The 22,350-nt window shown below is 40.8% G+C and overlaps 1 protein-coding gene across 46 annotated transcripts in view; it reads left to right on the top strand.

The window, feature by feature from the left end:
• Nucleotides 1-1,711: 1,711 nt before the first annotated feature.
• The window catches only part of NRCAM (neuronal cell adhesion molecule), a 305,485-nt gene continuing 284,846 nt past the window's right edge, over nt 1,712-22,350 (top strand). For 31 of the 46 annotated variants that reach the window (XM_073009252.1, XM_073009268.1, XM_073009263.1 and 28 more), the window contains exon 1: nt 1,712-1,916. The gene's annotated coding sequence lies outside the window, so the exon portion shown is untranslated. The remainder of the gene's footprint in view (nt 1,917-22,350) is intronic. The other 15 variants (XM_038004509.2, XM_007982588.3, XM_038004508.2 and 12 more) reach the window with 1 other exon arrangement.

The following is a 22,350-nucleotide window of genomic DNA, read 5'->3' as shown; positions in this document are numbered from 1 at the left end:
CAGACATGCAAACAGATCATTAAAAGGTGACCAGCACTATTATAATAGTCCTTACAGAGGAGATAACAACCAGGTAAGGCTCCGAAGGATGAACAAGAGTTTGCCAAATGAAAAGGAGATGAACAAACATTCTCCTTCCTCCTGCATAGGCGGAATCTCACATGCAGAGGCTTAGGGTTATGGAAAATGGAGAGATAAGTTAGGAGTAGATTGTAAGGAGGCACACCAGGAGATGTGGAATTTACTTTGTAGGCAATAGTGAACCAGCCCACCAGCCCAGACTTTCAAGTAGGGGGTTCGTGGAATCTTTTTTTTTTTTTTTTTTTTAAGGTATTTTAGAGGAAAATTTGGACAATTCGTTGAGAGGGGCAAGGTACCCACCTGAATGGCAGTTGGGTAAGGACCGGAGTGAGAACCACTGATGGGACTGAGTAAACAACTTGTGCAATGACCCAGCAGCCAGAGACCATGCTGGTTCAGGAACTGAGGGAAGCTCTGTGAGGCCAGAGCACATCTGGCTGGAGGAGGAGGAGAGGATGGCAGTAGAAGGAGAAGGAAAGAAGGCTGCTCACTTGCATGCAGATGCTGTGAGCTGAGGGTGCAAGTTCCAGTTGAGGTTAGAACAGAGCACTGGGGTTGTCAAGACCTTTTTCATTCCTGAATCTTGCCCTAGCATCCTGGAGGCTGGGGGTGGAGGAGGTGGCGAGGTGGGGTGGGGTGGTGAGGAGCTCAGAAAATGTTTTCCTGAAATAGAGAACTGAAGGAATCAAGGCTCCGCTGAGCCCACTGAGAGCTGGAGCCTGCTGTAAGTGGTCAAGTCGGGTGATACCCAGCAGACAAGTAATTTGGTGTGCAGACCGAAGTAGGTTACAGAGGACCCAAGGGTCAGGCTAAGGATCCTGAACACCATCCAGGATAGAGTGAAGAGTGGGCTCCGGTGCCTGAACTATGCAGCAAGCAGTGTGTTTACTCAAATACTACACGGTTGGAAAAATCTTAATTCTCGATTTACATTGCCCCAAAAAAAAAAAAAAAAAAAAAAAAGTCCGTAATACTCTCTCACATCTGGAAATACGCTAATCCGAACTAACCCTATTCCCTGGGACCAGAAGACCCAATTTCTACCGCGGATAGACAGCAACCGCCTTATGCTAAAGGCTCTTTTTACTGGGGGAGGCGGGTGTTTGGAAAGAACGGTTGCAAAAACAAAACAAAACAAAATCCCAAAAAACCACTCACCCAATCTCAACCACCCCAACCGATGAATTTCGAAGAAAGTGCTTTTTAAAAAAGAAAAAACTAGATGACCACAGACCTCCCACAGAAAGCTAAACCCATGAGAGTGGCATTCAAAAACTACCCATTTTCTGGAACATCTTTTGTAGCAAAATCCCAGTCACCCTAGCTCCGGAACACTCCCGCCCTCCGTCCCCGTACCCCCACCCGCGCTCGCAGGCTGACGGAGGTTGGCGGTGGCGCGGCTGCTCAGGTGAGGGGCCACCCAGTCCCTCGAGGCGCCGGCGGCTGGAGCCTATTTGCTGCAGTCGCAGCAGCAGGGCGAAAGGGGGTTGGCCGGGAGGGGAAGAGGCGGGGGACGCCCGGGAGGAGTGCGGGGGAGGGGGACGGGAGGACGCAAAGGAGAGCCGGGAGTGGCAAGTGTACGGCGCGGGGAGGGGGAGCGGAGAGGGCGGGAGCGGCGGGGGCGCGCGCCGGCGCGGGGCCAGCCTCGCTTCGCCGGGGTCGCTGGCTGACGCGCGCCGCAGTCCGAGCCTCAGACGCGCGGGCGCGGGGGACGGCGTAGGGGCCGCCTGGCTGGAGCAGCCAGAGGGGACAGCTTCATCGAGAACGGAGGACACCGACGGTCCAGGGTCCTGGGCAGTCACGCCACAGCTGAGCGGTGGGCGCGGCGCGAGAACGTAAGTAGCTCCCTGCGCGTCTGGCAGTGACACTGGGTCCTGCTCGGGGGTGACGGCCGGAGCGGAGGAGGACGCGCGAGGCTGCTGCGTTGTCACTGGGACACTGGCGGGGGGTTCAGCCGAGCGCTCACCCGGCTGGCAGCGCTGCAGGAGGGGCGAAGCAGATCTCCAACTCCTTTCTCCCCTGCAGGCCCCCGACACTGCCGCGGGCGCCGAGAGGGAGCAGAGGGACCTGCGGTCGGGTGAGGGCACAGTTGAAATCCAGCAGCGCCGGCACCCACCACCCCCTCCGGTCTGTGGCCAACTTCTGCTCCGCGCCCGCACCCCACGCTTTCCGGGAAGCCCTGCCCAGAGCTCTTGCTCGTGGGCAGTTGGGCATGGAGAGCCTGCGGGCCCGGCACGGCGGCTTCCCGGGCTTGGGCACGGAGGCGCGGGGCGTCACGCCACAGTGCCGGCGGGGCGAGGAGCGCGGGGGCCGGGCTAGGTGCGCACGGGCGTGTGCCTGTTCCGGCCCCTGCGGACACATCTGGGCGTGGGCTTTGTTCGGAAGTGCCTACACCTGTGTCTACCGCCGAGTTCAGGAGGCGAGGCCGACTTCGCTTCTCCAGTCTCGCTGCCTGGAAAGGGCTCGGGGAAACGAGGCAGAACGAGAGAGACACGGAGGACAGAGGGGTGGGGCGCTTGCGGGGGCTTTGTCGGTCTTACAGGTGCGGGTCCCAGGCGTCCCCGCGCCCCGCCCTACCTCCAAGGGCTGGGACTTGTTGGGGTTGGCGCGCCGGGCTTGGGGCTGCCTGGGAAGATTGCCTTCCCAGCCCAGGCTCTTAGCGGTGGGATCTGGCATCCGCTCCGCCCGGGACGCTGTGTTGAGCCAGGAGTGATTACCCGCCCTGGAGCATCCATCTCGCAGCGAGCGCCATCTGCGCCGAGCGCCGCCCCCGACCCCCTCCACGCCGCGCGGGTGGGCGCCGCCGCATCCTGGTCCCAGGCGGTTGGCCAGCTCAGCCACTCCCGGCCCGCATCTGCTAGAGTGCGGAGGGGGACGGGGTCTCGCGGTACGGTGAGCCTGCGAGTCATCGTTTCTCCCAAAGCGGTGTCCTCAGGGCAGCAAGCGCTGCCAGAGGGCTCCCCGAGCCCCGGGGCTGGCGAACAGGCCGCTTCCTTCCCCGGATCGCCTCCCCTCCCGCCCGCGCCCGCGGCCACATCTTCGTCCCTCGTACGCTGGAGGGTGGCCCCTGCGCCGCGGGCACCGAGGGAGGGCGCCGAGCGGTGGCGTTTCTTTCGCACCCCGCCTCTCTCCTGCCCCTGTCTTCGCACCAGGGGCTCCAGCCCTTGGCTACCACCTGCGCAGAACTGTCCTGAGAAGGAGGCTTTCTTTTCCTTTCCGAGTCCCAAATGGTTAACGCTCAGAAGTGCAGTTCTAAGAGACCGGGCCCTTCCTCGCCCCAGGCTTTTTCGGGAGGAGATGGAGCCAAGTGTAATGGGGCAGGAGGCATTGGTTCTGCACCAGGAGCTCCCCCTGGGGTGGTCCTGGAAAGGAACACGGTAACCGCTGAATACAAACCTCACAGGCTGGGCTGCTTTATGGAACTGCATCATGCTAACCATGCCCTGTTGTTAAAATATTGTAATAATGGCAGTACTTGCTGAAGTACTGAAATGGAGTTAGGCAACTGATACTTTCTGCTTTAATGGTAATGATAGCCAACCGGTTTTGAGAGCTTTAGATGTGCAGGGCGCTGCACATGTTACATGTATCATCTCATTTAATTCTCACAGCAACCCCATTTTAAAAATTAGGAAATGAAGGCTTAGAGAAGCCAAGTAACTTTCCCAAGGCCACACAGCTAGGAAGTAGGGGAGTGGGATTGCTTTTGTCCTTGTGCTTTATAGTCCAAGACTGAGAATGTGGCCTTTTGGAGGCTTATCAATTTAGGGGAAACCTAAACCGCTGAGTGTTCAAAACCAGGGAGATACATTACAAGCCCGTTTAATTCTGAGCTCTGCAGAGCTCACAGTAGCAGGCAATATTGTAATTCAGAGAATCGTATTGTGGAATAGCCTTTTATTCCCATGTAACTCCTTTACATATTCTTTTCTTCCTGTTAACTTTGAGTATGTGGCTGTTAACCCACCATCCAACCCATTACAGTCACTGAACTATTCTTAGTAACCAGGACCTCTGTGATTATATAGATGTTCCTGGCACATCATAAAGTTTCATAAAACTTTTTTTCTTTAAAGAAAGGGTCCCCAGCCCTGAAATGTCCTTTGTACACGGTTTTGACTGCAAATGAGTTACTCCTCAAATTGGATGTTGAGTTTGAATATGACCCTAGTATCGAATTTTAGGAAATCATTCTGTTTCCTAAATATATAGAAACATGTGGGGACATTTATGAAGATACTCCATGTTAACTGGTAGAAAAGGAGAATTTGAACCAAAGTGGAATCAGCTATTTCTGGAATAGCTTTTAGAATTATAATTAACTGATCAATTGGAAAAATTGATTTATTTTGCATTCATAATCCTACTGACTCATAGTTTTGTTTCAACCTTCTTTTTACTTTATTACAGGAAAGTTACTAAACATTTTACATAATCCAGGAATTTTAGAGCTATTGAAGGACTCAGGCAACATTGTATCTAACTAATCCTTCGAGTTTCAAAACAACTGCAGTAGAGCTCAGCCTTATGCAAGGTAGTGATGAGGTCTTTGGACTGAAGGCCATTGCCCTTATACCACATCATTTTTATTAACGCTACAGTAACAGTGAATGCAAAGCATCGTTGGAAATGATACTTCCTGTGAGGCCAATACAACAATGATGGCAATAATCGCTAGGTGTAAGTGCTTCAGAAGTGTGAGGGGGTCCTGATAATGTATACACCTGGGCTGTAGAAAATTTCAAGAATCATTTCAAATAATGCTTTCATGCAGGTGTAATTTTCCCTGGGTAACAGATTGAATATAAATAGACTCTACAGATATTATATTGTGTATGTACAAAGGAGTTATTCAATGGAACTCCACAGGAAGCTTTTCTGGTAAAAAGATTTCATTCATTCATTCATTCATTCATTCATTCTTTAAGAAATATTTACTGAGAGCATGGCTTACTGTTTCAGGCAGTGGGGATACAGTGGTGAGCCAAACAGAATATCTGTTCTTGGAAAGATTAATTCTAATTTTATCTAGCTACATACTTAGCCACACACAGATTTTTTTCACATATCACAAATGCACAGCCGATGAACTTGCACAAACTGTAACACATTGACTTAACTAGCACTCATATCAAGAAACAGGGTAATGCACATATGAGAAAGCCTTCTTGTGGCCCCTCCCAGTCATTACTCACCCCAAAGGGTAACCACTGAGGCACTGAGGCTTTTTCCTTATATTCTCACCATAGATCAGCAACTATTGGAATCTCGTCCTCATTTTCTTTTCTTTTTTTTTTTTTTTTTTTTTTTTTTGAGATGGAGTCTCACTGTCACCCAGGCTGGAGTGCAGTGGCCCGATCTCAGCTCACTGCAAGCTCCGCCTCCCGGGTTCACGCCATTCTCCCGCCTCAGCCTCCGAGTAGCTGGGACTACAGGCGCCCGCCACCACGCCCGGCTAGTTTTTTTTTTTTTTTTTGTATTTTTAGTAGAGACGGGGTTTCACCATGTTAGCCAGGATGGTCTCGATCTCCTGACCTCGTGATCCACCCGCCTCAGCCTCCCAAAGTGCTGGGATTACAGGCTTGAGCCACCGCGCCCGGCCTCGTCCTCATTTTCAAAGGGAAGCTCGGTACCATCTGAGAAGCTCGGTAACCCATAGCAAATTTAACTGGAATGTAGAGCTTCTAACATATTCTCTAGGAAGTTTTGTGCGTTTGAATCAAAAGACTGCTTTAGGTCAGTCTTCAACTGTTGCAATGATTGGTTAAGAGGAAGTGATTTGAAAAGTATTAAATACATTTAGATATTCTTTTCCCTTAAAATTTTATGCTTCCCTGACTGAAGGAGCCCTTCTGGGAACCTTTCTGGCAGGTGAGGACAGAGGAGAGAACTGGATGCTACGGGCAAAAATCCAGCGACTTATTTTATTTAAACATTTTACTGCATTGGCAGATGAAAAGCTCCTGTTTAAAACAGCCTCTATTGGGATCAAAGGCTGAAGTTTCTTCCCCCACACCCAACAGCATTAATGAGACATAATTGACAGGTAAGGGTTGTATACATTTAGTATGTACAACATGATATTTTGATATACGTATACATTGTGAAATGATTACCACAATCAAAATAATAAACACATTTATCACCTCACACAGTTAATTTGTATATGTGTGGTGAGAACATCTCCCCAATTCCCCTACCCTCTAGCAATCACCATTCAACCCTCTGCTTCTGTGAGTTTGACTGAAGTTTCTAAGAATAGGAAGATGTACCGAAATGAACTGACAAATTTTTATTTTTTCTCTTAAAATTGAAAGCTACAAGAGGAAAGAAATAGGAGAATGGCTCTGCTTTCAGCTTCAGCAACTGTAAATCCTTCATTATCAGATTGCCTTTAACTGGGGCAGCAAATGCAATATGTTTATTTAAAATACATTTTTGCTAAGTTAGTTTTTTATTGTGGTAAAATATATATGACATAGGATATGCCATTAAACCATTTCCAAGTGTATACTTCAGTGGCATTAAGTACATTCACATTGTGTGCAACCATCACCACTATACCTCTCCAGAACATTTTTTGCCTTCCAAAATTGTAACTCTGTACACATTAAACAGTAGTTCATAACCCCTCAGCCCCCAGCCCCTGGCAACCAGCATCCTACTTCCAGTCTATGAATTTGACGACCCTAAGTATCTCATATGAGTGGAATCATACAATATTTATTTGTCTTTCTGTAACTGGTTTATTTTGCTTACCATAGTGCCTTCAAGGTTGATCCATGTGTCAGAATTTCCTTCCTTTGTAATGCCGAATAATATTTCATTGTATGTATAAGCCACATTTTGTTTATCCATTCATATGTCATATATACGTGGGTTACTTTCACCTTTTGGTTAATTGCAAATGATCCTGCTATGAACATGGATGTACAAATATCTGAGTCACTGCTTTCAATTCTTTGGGGTATATACCCAGAAATGAGACTGCTAGATCATATGGTAGGTCTATGGTTTTTTTTGAGACATTGTCATACTGTTTTCCATAGCAACTGTACTGTTTTACATTTCTGCCAACAATGCACAAGGGTTCCAATTTGTCCACATTTTCTCCAACACTTGTTATTTTCTGTTTTCTTGATAATAGCCATCCTAATAGTTATGAAGTGCAGTCACTGTTACTTTTTTTTTATTTAAAGATGGAGTCTCGCCCTGTCACTCGGACTGGAGTGCAATGGTGCAGTCTTGGCTCACTGCAACCTCTGCCTCCTGGGTTCAAGTGATTCTCCTGCCTCAGCCTCCCGATCAGCTGAAATTACAGGTGCCAACCACTGTGCCCAGTTAATTTTTGTATTTTTAGTAGAGACAGGGTTTCACCAGGTTGGCCAGGCTGGTCTTTAACTCCAGACCTCAGGTGATCCATCCACCTCGGCCTCCCAAAGTGCTGAGATTACAGGCGTGAGCCACCACGCCCAGCCACTGTTACCTTTTAAAGCTGTAAATTAATATCTATTATATTCTGAACAGGTCATTCACAGCATTTCTAATTTATTGGTTTAACATTTATTAATATGGAGGTGTATGGTTTTCAAAAGTATTAATTGATTACATACTTTGTGCCGAGCAAGAAATTGATGTTGTGGAGCATATGTGTTGTAGTCCAAGTCCAGGATAAGCCACCATTGGTGGCATACATTCATGTCATTTTCCTAAAATGTTGAATTAGAGTACCTTTGTCTGTAATGCACTTGTGCTAAATGATTTTGCTATGAGGGTAAGTTAAACAGATATGCTTTTTTTTTTTTTTTACTGCCGAAAAATAGCATTATTATTTTAATCTAGAACAAGAGCAAATTTGCCCCATATCTGAAAATAGAAAGAAATATTCTTATGCTGAATGTTTAGGGATGTACTGGCGTTGTAAATTATAGTTCCACATTGGGCATTTCTCTCTACCATTGAATCTTCAAAGATGACAGCATAAACCTTCACCACCCAATTATAATTGCTTAGCTGAGCTAATAAAAAAGATGTGGTGTCAACTTAATTGACCTATTTTACTGGCCTACAAGACTGGAATTTCAAATTAGAAAAAGGTAATTTTTAACAGTCTGATGGAAGGTTTCCCTCAAGTGACTAAGAAGCTAGTGAAGATTAAAAAAAAAAAAATGCCAGTGGTAAAGGGAACAAATTTACAACCACTGATGTCCTGTCCTGTCCTGCACATACTGTCCTAATGGCATGTTCAGTTTGAACACAGGAATGACGAATGTTACTTGTATTATGTGCTTCCTGAATGTCTTCCATATTGCTCTGGACTAAAACATTGTTTAATTCACATGAGAATGAAAATGACAGGTACTGTCAGGCAAAAGTGATCCTTTTGAAATTCTTCTCATTAAATAATGGTAGGAAGGGCTGGAAACTATATTTTGAACATACATACATTGAATATATATATGTTGAATATATATATGTTGAAAATATATATGTTTAAATTTTATTATGTGCATAGTGTGTTGGTTCAAAACCCACTGTAACCAGAAAAAAAAAAGAAAAAATCTATTCCTAGGGCAATCTGAGGGAAAACTGTAGGAGGTCTTCCACTGGGTAATATGCAATGAATTTGATTTATCTTTCTCAAGTGGGCTGAGAGCATTCAAAAAATTCAGTATGAGTATTCAGCATGTAGTGATCTTTTCTCCAAATTTCAACTTTAAAACTAATTTCATGCCACTTTTCGATGCCCTTGGCATTTGAATGGCATGATTTATGGCATGCATTTTTGACGAACATTTACAGACTCATATTCAATACCACTGACAGATTTTCTCTCAAGAGAAAGGGAAGTACCAATCTTCCATTAATTATGCCTCAAGGTAAGAATGGCCTGTCCAAAGAGTTTCCTCCTGGAGTTTTTTGGTTCTCTGAGGAAGGATGGCTTGCGAGTGAGTCCGCTGCTGCCTTCCAAAACCTGGTGCGCCTTTTCAGTCCCTTACCTCAATAGAGAGCTACAAGGACAAAAGTGAACAAAGGAGGCCTGTTTTGCCTGCCCCACTTGCTGGGCTGTTGTCTTGGCCCTTTTCAGTGAAGGGAGGGGGGAGCTGGGTCAAAGTTGAAGAACACTGAAAAGGAATTCAAGCTTCATGTCGAAATTTGAATTATAGCTTCAGTTTGAGTGCCGAGTAGATTAGTTCGAATTGAAATTTTTGAATCTGTGGAAGCTTAAGTGACAGATGGTGTTGGAACAACCTACATAGAGCTGGATGGCACACCCGAAATGTTGAGTGCCCAAGCGAGGCACTTGGTAAACATCTAGTTAACTGACAAAAGTTTTAAGACTGTAGGAAGTGCAGTTTGCTGCTGTACGCTGCGTTAAGACATTGGGCTGTGTGAATTAAAGGGAGGCCCCTGTGTCTGGCGCTCACTCAGATGCACTTGTCCCATCTAATTGCATTGCAAATATTCTTCTGACTGTTCTGCAGCTTTCCCCTCTATTATCTAGTTGAATAAATACAGAAATGCCCAACCAGCTTCCCTTGTAAAATTGCATTGCAGTGTTTTGGTGTTGTCCACAGATTGTTTTGATGTGTGACAAGATACATCTGTCCTAAATATTGTCTAACCAGTGTTTTTTTCCCCAGATAAGTATATTTATGAAGTGTGATTTTGGCTTTCTGCTCCCAGTGGGAGTCCATCACTCTTATATTTGCTCTTGAAGTTTTTCCTATGGCACATGGTTTTCCATTCATTTTGTGAGGCAGCATCTGATTCAAAACGTTTCGGTAGGAAATGTTTTCTAGTGTGTGCATCACCAGAATAATAAAAGCAGCTACTAGGAGGTAGAGGGTACTATAATATATTAGAATAAGTGAAATAAAAAGCAATTTTGGGTAATTTGAAATTCTTCCTGATATTCTGTAAAACTACAGTTGAAAATGGAAAAATTGTAGTATTTGAAAACTGAAAAATTCAGAGTTGAAACATTAACCAATTTTGCTTTGGCATTTTTGACTACTTAAATGACTCAACATAGTCTTTTCTTCTGATGTTAGTAGCATGATGGCTAAAAGCCATTTTTGTAAATGTATATTTAGTACATTCAAATGAATATTTCTACTTTTAGGGAAATAACATTGACATGGCAATATTTGAACAGTTAGTAACATGGAAATTCAGACATAATAAATACTGTAATGTAAACAACACCTAATTTACTTCAGAATGATTATATTAACTTACACGGCATGTTATGTTTTACATGAATCATATACCTTGTGTGTTTCATGAATTTTAAGGTAAATTGCATTTTGATAGATGTGCTGGGGTTTACAAAACTCCATGGTTATGTATATGTTTCTAGTAACGGTTACTGTGATGTGAAATTATAGTGGAAGGTAAATAGATGTCCAGGGTCCATTGCTGTCCTAAAACCATGAGCGGGATGGGGAGGGGAGGTTTATTAAACAGCAGAGAGGGAGTGAGTTCATGATCAGACTTGTTTGCTGGAACTGGGAATGAAGAGTGGAGGTGAAGGAATGTGAAGGATTCAGATGGAGAGGAGGCTCAGATGAATAGGAAGAATTATGACATCCCCAAGAAGTGTCCTATGGCAGATGGAGCCAGAGAAATTTTCAGTGAAGAGAAAGTGAAGAACAAAATGCTGTAAAGGTAATAGCTTAAAATTTGAAAGAAAGAGAAAGGGAAAAGAATAAAAGTTTTTATGGCTATTGCCTGGCTAATGGAGAATAGTCTCCACTTCATATTATCACTCAATATGAAATATTTTAGAGATATTTTACTGTAGTACTTTGGGTCATTGAAGTAACTTGACATCATAAAATAGAAATAACTCATAAGTCACCTTACAAAAATGAACTATGATAAGACATTTACATTTAAAAGAAATGTATTGAGAAGAATTTACTAAGAATTGAAAGCTAAAATTATTTCAGCTTAAATTCCTAGCCAAGTCCACTCTATTTTCCAGCTGTTTTGTTCCTTTATGGACAGGTGGCCCCAGCTTGAGAAAGTTAGCATATGAAAATGTGAACTTTGGCCAGGCGCAATGGCTCACGCCTGTAATCCCAGCACTTTGGGAGGCCAAGGTGGGCGGATCATGAGATCAGGAGTTTGAGACTAGCCTGGCCAGCATGGTAAAACCCCTCCCTGCTAAAAATACAAAAACAAAAATTAGCCGGGCATGGTGGTGTGCACCTGTAATCCCAGCTACTCGGGAGGCTGAGGCAGGAGAATCACTGGAACCCAGGTGGCAGAGGTTGCAGTGAGCCAAGGTTGTGCCACCGGCCTGGGCAATAGAGCGAGCGAGAAGCTGTCTCAAAAAAAAGAAAAAAAGAAAAAAGAAAAAAAGAAAAAAAAAAGTGTGAACTTATCAAACCCATATAGGGTGACTGTTCACATCAAACAGGATTCTTCACTTTGCGTAAGGATTATATGATGAGTGAGCTCCTGTAATGTATCAAAGTTCAATTCATGAAAAAATTTTCAGAAATATCTAAGTAGATAGTCTCCTGAAAGAGCAAATAGATACCAAGTGAAACCTAAGCAAATAAGGCTAAATAAAAATTAGTAAAGAGGTAGACAGGTGGGTCTGGGTGTGGTGGCTCACGCTTGTAATACCAACACTTTGGGAGGCCTAGGCGGGCGGATCACTTGAGGTCAGGAGTTTGAGACCAGCCTGGCCAACATGGTGAAACCCCATCTCGACTAAAAGAATACAAAAATGAGCTGAGTGTGGTGGTGGGCGCCTGTAGCCTCAGCTACTCAGGAGGCTGAGGCAGGAGAATCGCCCGAACCCAGGAGGCGAAGGTTGCAGTGAGCTGTGATCGTGCACTTGCACTACAGCCTGGGCAACAGAATGAGACTCCATCTCAAAAAAAAAAAAAAAAACACACACACACAAAAAAACATAGGTTGTAAATGCGGAGAGAATATATGTTTGTATAAAAATATTTAATATTTGCTCTAAATAACATTGAGGGGCCAAGTCTGCATGATAAAGGAAAGCAGATAACTAAACAGTCATCCAGGCATTTGGGGCCCTTGCTTATCTTAGCTTTCCCCATGTCTTCTAACTTCGGAAACAATCCTTGCTCTGTTCTGCGAGGAGCCTGAGCTACTCTTCACATTATGCATGGTGGTATGTATCTGACAGCCCCCAAATTTGATAAATGAGTGAGTGCAAAAGTGAATGACTGAATACATGAATATTGCAAAATGTCAGAATGTCAGGTGGATCTTTGTTGGAGAAAATTGGGGGGTTTTGTTCTTTGCCCTGGTTTGAAGACATAGATAAAGTCTAGACCATGAGAAACCAAACATTTATAATTTCATGCCTGGACTCTGTAGATTGTAATTTGCTTGCTGGTTCTAAATTAGGCACTTGAGCAAGCAGGTGAAATCATTCAATCCAGAAGGGTACTATTTTAAAAATTGCTGCTGTGGAGGTCTAAATGACATCCTTGTGACCCAAAAGAGTTCCTCTATAATTTTCTACCTTTGCTAATGGCACATGATTCCAGATTTGCACACGGCTTTCCTTTTCCTTCACTGTCTGAAACTGGTGCTTGTCATTTTCCTCCGGAGGTCTCTGGGTGGCTGCACACTGACTGAGTTAAGCACTTTCTGAGATTGCTTTCTACCCTCTGAATTTGAAGAAATCAGAAGTGAGGCACACAGAACTGAAATGAAAAGCGAAGAGACTGGTATGTGGAACAGATCAGAAGCTCTCATGCTGTAGCTTTAAAAATAGAACTTTCTCCCCTAAGATGTGAGTTGAATTACAGTATGGCCTTTCCTAACTAGTTAGTGGGTTATAGGGGTTGGATTCAGGGCAGTGGTGCCATATTAGAGACACCTAGAATAAAAAGTTATGTAACATCTTTGGTTAATTAAAATTTGAGAAGTACTAGGCTACTCCACATAGATTAAGAAACCTCAGTACACTGCCTGGCTTTGGAAAAGTTACTTAAGTACTTCTTTTCTTTATTTAGAAAATAGAGATAAAACACAAAATCTTTGTCACCACCCAACCCTACCTCACAAGGGTATGTGACTGTAACAAATGATGATAAAATGAAAGTGTTAAGAGAAAAAGATGACATAAATCTATGTTATTACGTAGAATGCACTTGACAGTTTTTGTACCAAAAACTTGCTTCAGGCATATGTATGTATCATATATTCTTAACAATATATGTGGCTACTTGATTTTGAATAAATGAGGTGGTCTTACACTGCAGCCTGGGAGATTGATAACCTTATTGATGCTGCAGGATAGGACTGTTCTCAAAACACGAATTATAATCTTACTCTCCAAAAAAATGATAATATGTATGTTAAAGTCATGTTGAGTCAATATGATAAAATAACAGTCAGCAAAGGTGTCAGCAGGGTTCCTTCTGAGAAGGAACTTTTTATTTTTCAGTTGCAGTCAATGTCCATAAATCTAATTGCATCTTATTTCAAGCCATAATCCATTCATAATTTTTGAAAGGACAGTCAATAGTTTTGTTGTGTGTCAGGCATGACTAACTAGCAACCCCATAAAGCAATAAAGCATGAAACCATCTTAATATATTAAATTCATCTAGTTTACAAACTGCACGTACTTAGAAGTTTGAAATAATGGGAGATACATGCAGTGTGGCTTGTGAGCAGGTTTGTATATACAGTTGAGGTATTTTGCATGAATTCCGTTCCTCTGCACCTCAGTGAAGAGATGGAAATTAAACATTGTAATCATTATTGACCTGGACTCTGTCAACACAGAGTTTTAGAAGTGGGAATGTGTTATGTGTTGAATTATGTCCCTTAAAATTCGTATGTTGAAGTCCCAACCCCCAGTGCCTGAGAATGTGACCTTATTTGTAGATAGGGTCTTTACAGTTAAAGTGAGATAATTAGGTTAGGCCCCAATCCAATATGATTAGTGTCCTTATAAAAAGAGGCAAATTGGAGATAGGCAGAGTTGAAGAAGGCCTGTGGAAATGAAGGCAGAGATCTACAAGCCAAAAAAGGCCAAAGGTTGCCAGCAAACTGCCAGAAGCCGGAAGAGATGGGTGGAACAGGTTCTCTCTCACAGCCCTTAGAAGGGACCAACCCTGCCGACACTTGGATCTTGGACTTCCTGTCTCCAGAACTGTGAAATAATAAACTTCTGCTGTGCAAGCCTTCCATTTTGTGGTACTTTGTTACAGCAGCCCCAGCAAACTAATACAGAATACAATAATAGTTCGTCTGTTTCTAAACCTATTCTTACCAAAAAAAAAAAAAAAAGAGACAGGGAGAGAGAGAATACAGCTTTCCCATACCTCTGTGTCATATATCTATGTCTACAGAGTCCTCCCTCAGTATCCAAGGAAGATTGGTTCTCATACCACCCCCTAACCCCCAGGATATCAAAATCCGAGGCTATTCAAGTCTCTGATATAAAATGGTTTAGTATTTGTATATAACCTATGTACATCCTTCCATATATTTAAAATCATCTCTAGGTTACAATGTAAATGCTATGTAAATAGTTCTTACACTATATTGTTTTTAAATTTATATTATTTTAAACTGTTGCATTGTTTTATTTATTTATTTAAGGATATTTTCCGTCAGTGATTGGTTGAATCTGCAGATGCAGAACCCAGGGATACAGAAGGCCAACTGTATCTCTATCTCTATCTCATCATCTATATCTATATCTGAATCTATACCTACACCTGTATCTATTTATATATCTACCCACCTATCTATCTATCTATCTATCTATCTATCTATCTATCTATCTCTGTATACTTTGTGTACCAAAGGAATACATATATAGTAATTGGCTGTTTAGAAAGTTATTCCTTGAATTAAGGCACAGAGATGCTGGGAGTGGTGAAGAGGGTATTAATTTTATTACCTGGACAAATGTTTGAAGTTGGTTTAGTTGATTACCTTTTTTGATTATAATCAACTGCAACTTTGCTGCCTCCATCAAGTGTAAATTTTCATCACCTGGTAACTTAAAGGTACATATTTTGTTTAAGTCTCTACAGGTGCCCGTGCTGTGCCTTGGTAGTCATAAGGTTTCTTTCAACATGAAAAATGTTACAGTTGCTGATATTTACTCATGCTGAGGAAAGCAAAGCCTTAAATGAGCTAGCTCTTGGACAACGTCAGCTTGAATGCTGTTTCAGTGGGGCAGGGTAAAAATGGCATTGTGGAGGATTTTCCAGCTAGCTATAATCAGGCAGCACCACTATCTATTTGGAGAAACAGAATTGTCAAGAGCTTTGCTTCAACTTGAATATTAATTTGAATATACTGTGAACTCTAAAACCATTTAGGCTGCTCCTTTATGATGTCTGCCAACTTGGTGTGAATGGCTGTTCTTCATTCCTGCCAGCGACAGCCTTGTCTGTCTTGGATGGTGAGCTCCTCCAAGAAAACGACCTTACCTACTAATGTCATGTGTATGGCGTTTAATGAACTGTGACATACAAAAAAAAGGGTCTAATTGTTTTAAATAATAGCAATGAGATGATTTGGTAGGAAGATTCTTGGGATGAACACTGAGAACTTTTCAATTCTGAGTTTGTGTCATTCACTGATCTCATTTTAATATATAGACCATTTGCCAATTTGGAGTTTCCTCCTGGTGAGTATGTTCTTTCCGTGCTACAGACATAAGTTTATTTATGATCCTGACAGGAGTGACTAATGAGAATCTACCAACATCCAGCAGAAAATAATTTTGAATTATGACTATTTTTATTATAGATATTCTCGCAGCTTCTTTTTAACACACAAGGAAGTGAGGTGAAAATTGATTGACATGTTTAAGGCCCTAGACAGGAGCAGAGTACAGGCAATAGTTTGTATCTGAATATCACTGTTTCAATATGAGCTCTTTAGATCTTTTAAATATTTGCCCTGAAAGACAAAGTTCTAAGGACAGTTTGAAAGATTTATGGATAACACTGTCATATTTGGTGGTTGACCAAAGTCTGTTTGCAGATGTACTAACATGGGACCAGCAATGCCAGTTCTGTGGTAAATCACCAGCTTTAGATACATTTTATTACTTTGAATGGTTAGTCTATATTTTCTTGCATCAAACTCACGTTTTAGAATTTTATGTACTAGATCACCCCATCTTTTTTCCTGTTCTGGACAACAGAATACATCTTGGAAAACCAGTTACTACCTGGAAAATGGAAATAGGCTGTGTTGTGGCTACCTGCACCTGCTCTGGTCATCATCTAAGCATAATTCCAGCCCTCCCCACTCCCTCTTTGGTCTCCTCTGCACAGTTAGAAGTGGGGCCAGACAGGAATATGCATGTGTCATACACCTGTGACCAAGAGATCCTCCATCACGGAATGGCAGAGTATCAATTACTTGGAATGGATGACTCGTGGCAGCTGCTGTCTGTGACCCACCGGGCTCTCTGCCCTGCACTGACAGCTGCACATCACATCCTGTGATCACACTACCTCAGCCACCTCCATGACCAATTCATCAAAAAAAGGGGGCTGAGCCTACTGATCCCAAGGTATTATTGTATGGCACCCTGCTCCCAAGGTATTATATGTAAAGTTGTCTCTCTGAATTTTAGGAAATGAGATCACAATGATTTTTATAACTTATTACTATTAATAAATAACAATCATCCCTGCCATTTATTGGTTGCTTAACTATATGGAACACCTTAATGAATTATTGCATTTAATCTTCACAAAAACCCTTTATATCAGAAGCTAGCAAATTGTTTCTATAAAGATAGTACAAATATTTAGGCATTGTAGGCTATTTGATGTCTCCAAAAATTCTCATAGACAATATATAAATGAACAGGCATGGCCATGTAAAACTTTCATTTCAAAATTGGTGGCAGGCCAGATTTGGCCCATGGTCAAAGTTTTCCAACCTCTGCTTTATGCGATTATACCCATTTTATATATGAGGAAACTGAGGCTTAGGGAGTTTAGATGATTAAAATAACATAGCTGCTAAGTTTCAGAGCTAGGATTCTGACCCAAGGAATTTGACCCTTATCCCTCAGTTGTAATTCCTGCGCGTTACTGTGTCATGCTACTATGATAAATAACAAGGAAATGGACTTTTAGCTTCTGCATGTTGAGAGTTACAGTTATGACCTAAACTTCTAAGGGGAATGTTGTATAGAGAACTGAGTCCTGAAGATGCTATTTAGGCAAGCGTAGATAGTCTAATCTAATCTACAGTACATTCAAATGATGTAATTGCATCCTTGACTAATTGAAAAAAGCTTCTAAAGTTCTTTGAGCGATCCAATATTGTAGCTGTTTTAGTCAATAGGATTGCAAAAAGCAAATGACCCTAATTTTTAAAAATACGTAAATTATTAGTTTTAAAATTTTGTTTATACGTTGGAGGTCCAAGTGTTAATAGTAAGATAACATTTGCATATTCTCAAGGAAAAAAATTTATTTTCACAAAAACAAATTATGCAGAAGAGTTTCTCCCATATTTAACATTAACTCCTTGAATGAGAATTCTAAAGGCTTTTATTTTCCAGGATGGACAACTCCTTTTGTGTTTTATTTCCATGGTAACAGTTAAGTTTGGGCTTAAGAACAACAAACCTACAAGATAACCATCCAGTTGACATGAATGAGCATCCCCTTAGGGAATTTGTAGTGCTTCATGGTGTCCAGATCGTACCTGAAGTAGAATTACAGAGGCCTGTTGTGTTTTTTATACAGCAAGTTCTTTAAAAGCTGAAGGTTCTCAGAGTAGGCTGAAATGAGGAAATACTTAGTTTTAGATAACAGTTCAGCACACACAAAAATATTGTGAGCAGCCAGACATGAAAGGCATTCCCAGGACACCATCAAGAACTCCAGAACTCACAGCTTCTGACTTTTGGGTGAATGAAATTTTAGGAAGTGTGCAGCTGGCAAAATGGGGGCTTCATGTGACTAAACATTGTTGCTCATACTTTGAGGGAAGCTCAAAATGGAGCCACCCCCTAGCAGAGAAATCTTTGGAAATCTGAAATCTTTGAATATAAGTGAGCCTCCATTCATTACTAAGAAAGCTGACAGAGGAGTAAAACCCAACTAGTGGAAAAGTTGACTGCTGTGCTCTTGTGTGTGAAGTGGTTACTGTAAATTAATTGGTGTAACAAATTATAAAGGGTATGGTTGATGAATGTAGAAAACTTTTTTCGGTTGGATCAGTTCCTTAAGTCCTTGGCTTAATTCATTTAATGAAAAAAAAAATGTAACCCAAATTAAAAAATGGAATTATGGTACTATGGGCCACATTTTGTTGTAAAATATATTTTATAACTTTATTAAGGTATATTTTACATATCGTCAAATGACTCACATTAAGTACAGATGCTTCTCTACTTCCAATGGGATTACAGCCCAATAAGCCCATTGTAAAGTCAAAAAAATCATGAGTTGAACCATTGTAAGTCATGAATCATCCGTATACAATTATTAATAAATTTATAAATTATGCAACTATGGTAAGCAGAATTCTATTATGACCCCTAAGATTCTCACCCCTGGTGTGCATGCCCACATGTGATACCTTCTCCTTGAGTGTGTGTGGGACCTGTGACTATGTTGGCATGTCACTTTCATAACTAGGTAACATTATATGGCAAAGGTGAAGGGATTTTGCAGATATAATTAAGGTCCCACGTCAGTTGATTATGAGTTAATGGAAAGGGAGATATCTTAGTTGGGCCTGAATTAGGTGTAAATCCTTTAAAAGGGACTGTTGTGAGACCTAAGACAAATATTGTACAAGAAACTAAAAAAAGGGGAAAAAAAGGGATTGTTATGAAAGAGACACTAGCCTACTGGCTTTGAAGAAGCTAACAACCATGTTATGAATTGCTTATGAAGAAGGGCAACTGCAGTTCTTCGTGGGGAACTAAATTCTGCCAATAACCTAAGTAAGCAGGGAAGAGGACTCCGAGCTCCAGATGAGAAAGCAGCCTAAATGACACCTTGATTGCAGACTTAGGAGAACCACCTTGGCCATACCTGGGCTTCTGACCTAGGAGAAGCTGAGATAATAAATGTGTGTTGCTTTGCGTCTCAAGATTTGTTGTAGTTTGTTATGCATCAGTAGAAAACTAACATAGCAATGATCACTGCAATCCAATTTTGAAATTTTTATCACCCCCCAAAATTTCCTTGAGCCTATTTGTAGTCAAACTATGCTCTCATCCCATGGGAACCACTGACCTGTTTCCTTTCTCTACAAAGTTGCCTTTTCTGGACACTTCATATTAATGGAATCATATACTATAGAATCTTTTATGTCTGGCTTCTTTCAGGTAGTGTAATGTTTTTGAGGGTTCTCCATGTTGTAATGTGTATCAGTGGTATTCTCTGGTATGTAGATACCACAGTGAGTTTATGTATTTACCAGTGGATGGACATATGGACTGTTTCCAATTTGAGACTATTATTGATAATGCCACTATGAATATTAGCATACAAGTCTTTATGTGTCCCTATGTTTTCATTTGTCTTTGATAGATACTTACTAGTGGAATTGCTGGCTTGTATGGTATAGTTATATTTATGATTTAAGATACTGCCAAACGGTTTTTTAAAGTGGCTGTATCATTTTACTTTCCCAACCAGGAATGCATGAAGGTTACAGTTTCTTGACATCCTTGCCAATCTGTAGTATTGCCTGTCTTTTTTTTTTTTTTTTTTTTTTTTGAGGTGGAGTCTCACTCTGTCACCCAGGCTGGAGTGCAACGGTGCAATCTCAGCTCACTGCAACCTCTGCCTCTGGGTTCAAGTGATTCTCCTGCCTCAGTCTCCCTAGTAGCTGGGATTACAGGCATGCATGCACCACCACACCCAGCTAATTTTGTATTTTTAGTAGAGATGGGGTTTCACTATGTTGGCCAGGCTGGTCTCAAACTCCTGACCTCAGGTGATCCACCCGTTTCAGCCTCCCAAAGTGCTGAGATTACAGGCGTGAGCCACCATGCCCGACTTGCCTGTCTTTTTTATTATGGCCATTCTAGTGACCGTGGAGTGGTATTTCATGGTAGTTTTACTTGCACTTTGCTAATGACTATTAACGTGGAGCATATTCTCATAGCTACTGGTCTGTCTTCTTTGGTGAAATGTCTAAATGTTTTGCCGGTTTTTAGAATGGAGTCATTTATCTTCTGATTATTGAGTTTGTTTTGTAAAAATATTTTCTGGATACAAGTTCCTTATCATATATATGACTTGCGAATATTTTTCTCCTATTTTGTGGGTAGTCTTTTTACTTTCTTGATATGTCCTTTGAGGCAAAAATGTTTTTTGTTTTGTTAAGTTCAATGTAATTGTTTTTTCTTTTGTTGCTTGTGCTTTTGGTGGTATATCTAAGAATTTATCTCCTCACTCAAGTTCACAAAAATTTACTCACATGTTTTCTCTTAAGAGTTTTCCATATACATTTTAAGATCAACTTGTTAATTTCGTGGAAAAAAGTGCTACGATTTAAGGTAGTACATTAAATCAATAGATCAACTTGGGAAGAATTGCCATCTTAATATCAAATCTTCCAATTCATAACATTTAATGTCTATTTATTTAGATTTTCTTCATGTTCTCTTAACAATGCTTTGAATTTTTGATGTACAAATCTTGCATTTTTTGTTGTATTTATTTTAAAGTATTTTATTTTTTGTGGTGCTATTGTGATGGAATTATTTCCTTCATATCATTTTAGATCGTTTGTTAGTGATGTGTAGAAAGAAAATTGACCTCACATCCTATATCTTGCTAAACTTGTTTATTAATTCTAGTAGTTTTTAAAAATGGATTTCTCAGGATTTCCTACATTTGTGTCGTCTCTGAATAAAAACAGTTTTGACTCTTCCTTTCTTGTTTTGGTGTCATTGATTTTTATATTCCTTATTGTACTAACTAGAAGCTCCAATACAGTGTTGAATAGAACTGGTAAGAGTGGACATCCTTGTGTTGTTCCCAGTCTTAGGGGGAAAGCTTTCACCCTTTTGTATTAGGTATGCTAACTGTGGATTTTTTAATAGAAGTCCTTTATTTAGTTGAGAAATTTACTTCTATTCTAGCTTGTTGAGAAATTTTTTTTTTATCATGAAAGGAATTTTTTTAAATGCATTTTCTGCATCTGTTAAAACTATAATGTGATTTTTGTCATTTATTAATATAGTATATTATATTAATTGATTTTTGGATGTTACAACAAACTTCTGCAATACATCCCACTTGGTCATATTGTACCATCCTTTTTATGTGCTGCCAAATTCAGATCGTTAATATTTTAGGATATTTGCTTCTGTGTTCCTTAGGGATGTTGATATGTAGTTTTCTGGTCTTTGTAATGCCTTGGTCTGATTTTGTTACCAGAGTAAAACTGGCCTTATAGATTGTATTGGGAAGTGTTCTCTCATCTATTTTTTGAAAGTTTGTGGAAGAATAGAATTCACCAATGAAGCAATCTGGGCCTGAATTTTTCTTTTGGGAATATTTTAAATTCTTAATTTTTTTTTTTTTTTTTTTTACTTCTTATAGGCCTATTTAGATTTTCCATGTCTCCTTGAGTTGGTTTCAGTAACTTGTTTTTATTCTTTTTTTCTTGAACTATTTTTGAAAGGTTGCTCTAGTCATTATAATGTGCATCTTATTTTACTCTACTTCAGAATAATACTAATTTAATTCTAATAAAATATAAAAGCTTTACTTCAATACATCTCCTTTTCCTCCCCCACTCTTTTATGTTATTATTGTCGTTTATATTACATATATGAATACTCCATTTAGTGCTCTAAGTATTGCTTTTTAAAATCTTTGTTTACATGGAAATGTGGGGTTTTTTGCTTTGTTTTTGAAGGATCACTGTGGGATAGTCTTGATAGATTTTTTCCTTCTTTCAGTAGTTTGATTATTTTATTCTACTGCCTTCAGACCTCCATTGTTTTTTGTTTTGTTTTTAAATTTTTAATTTTTGTGGCTACATAATAGGTGTGTATAGTTGTGAGGTACATGAGATGTTTTGATTCAGGCATATATTGATTCAATGTGTAATAATCTTATCATGGAAAATGGAACATCTGTCCCCTCAAGCATTTATCCTTTGTGTTACAAACAATCTAATTATACTCTTTTAGTTATTTTAAGATATGCAATAAAATTATTATTGAATATATTCACTCTGTTGTGCTATCAAATAATAGGTCTTATTCATTCTTTCTTTTTTTTTTTTGTACCCATT

This window comes from Chlorocebus sabaeus, chromosome 21, assembly GCF_047675955.1.
Source record: "Chlorocebus sabaeus isolate Y175 chromosome 21, mChlSab1.0.hap1, whole genome shotgun sequence".
NCBI lineage: Eukaryota > Metazoa > Chordata > Mammalia > Primates > Cercopithecidae > Chlorocebus > Chlorocebus sabaeus.
This window is presented reverse-complemented; position numbering and strand designations above follow the sequence as displayed.